The following is a 1,916-nucleotide window of genomic DNA, read 5'->3' as shown; positions in this document are numbered from 1 at the left end:
GGTGCCTGTAGCAGGATTTATCGCGCGACAGGTTTCTGTCGCAGGTGCTGTCGAGCGACAGAGAGAGTCGTGCCGCGGGATAGGGCCTGCGTGCTTCGACAGAGTTGCCAGTCGTGGGTTCAGTCATGCGACAGGCTTCTAGCACCCGTATTTTCACACGACAAAAGCGCCTATCTTGAGATCTGTCGCGCGACACAGCAGCCTGTCGTGCGACAGATTGCTGTCGATGGAATTGTGTTTTGTAACAGAATTCTCGAAATTCGGTTGCGCCGTCGTGTGATAGCGATAAGCTGGAATTCATCAATGGTGTGTTTAATTGCTTTTACTCTGGCGAGCCGCGAAGACGACGCATGTTGCTCTGGTCAATTGGCGAAGACCGTCTAACGATATCGAGTGTTAATTCACAAATGCGACTCAAGATTACAACTCGCTTCCCGAGACCTAGCTACACTAACGAAAACTGGCGCGGAGGAGAGGCGCCGCTTGCGCACCCTCTTCCCTTCAGTTTACACATGACAGTGTGAGCGAAAGAAGGCCATGCTCAAGAGTAATGCGGCTTTAAAAATCCAGAAAGCTGTAATTCACTAGCAACGAAGCCAGCAGTGCTTGTGAATGCGGTCGCGCTTGCAGTGGTGGCAAGCTGCCAGCTACGCGAGTCGGCGTGAGGGCGGAGAATGGCGCTACCAAAGGACAGTGTCCACCTGGCTGCAGCGACGTGCGCGTCTCCCATGTAACACACTGTACCCACTACCACATGCGAAATAAAAGGCTAAAGGCACATATACGCGTCGCCTAACGACGCCTAGTGAGAGTAACGTGATCGCGAAAAAAACTGAAAAATTACTCGCAGTAATCGTCCTGCTGTCACAAAGGCAGCATGTATATATATGCACGCATTTCCTGTTGTCTTTATAAATGTTCAAGGCGACTCCGATATCAGTTTCCAAGCCTCAGTTTTGAAGCGGCACATGCTGCTTACCATAAAACACGAAAAAAAAAAAAACATTTTTACGACTTAGTTCATTGCCTGCTCTGGAAATCTCATGACAGTGACACGCCATCATCATCAGCCGACTACGCCCACTGCAGGGCTAAGGCCTCTCCCATGCCTCTCCAATTAACCCTGTCCTTTGCCAGCTGCGGCCACAGTATCCGCTACCGGCAAAGGTCAGTAAGGCACAACCACCTCGCTAAATATAGAGAAAAGCCAAGTAAAGCCATCAGCGTGTTTGAACACGGACGCCTAGAAAGGGCGCGCGCGTGGACCACTGCCTCGCGCCTTCGCTGTAATTTCCCGGCGGAGCAGGAACCCGGATATTGGTCAGTTGACGTGGTGTTATACCCCGCGACGCCAAGGATTGGGTGACGAGTTCTACGAAATGAAGACGCGCCGCAAGAATTCGGTCAGCGAGTGACTTCCCCATGAGCATGTAGAGGCCAAACGCATGTCTAGAACACGTTCTGAGCCTGTTTCGGGCTGATCACGCGATAACTAGCGATAATATTTGGTTAAAAATGGTCTGGATGCAAACATGTGCTGTTAAACTCATAGAATATAATAGTCAATTTTCGCCTTCTTTGTCTCAGCGGCTTTGGGAGTGGCGGAACACACAGTTTGGTTGTTCTAGGCATGTGTTTTGCCCTTAAAGCGTCGTCCACTCTAAGTACGAACACGGCGCAGCGTGGCCGCGCTCCGCGGGGCGCGAGCGCATCCGGCGCGGCCGCGCATGGAAGCTGTGCGGCGCAGCGCACACGGGCCCGGAGGCGGTGCTTGGCGTCGTGTGCGACAGCGCAGGCGCGCACAGTGCTTGCTCTGCGGTGAAGCGCACCTAACTTTCTGCATGATTACAGCGCTCGTGTGCACCGAGACAGCACTGCGGGAAAGCGCACTAACTGCAGCGCGTTGTCGTTGGTTG

Source organism: Amblyomma mixtum, chromosome 10 (assembly GCF_055824585.1).
Source record: "Amblyomma mixtum isolate Tamu chromosome 10, ASM5582458v1, whole genome shotgun sequence".
Classification (NCBI taxonomy): Eukaryota; Metazoa; Arthropoda; class Arachnida; order Ixodida; family Ixodidae; genus Amblyomma; species Amblyomma mixtum.
Note: the sequence above shows the minus strand (reverse complement) of the source record.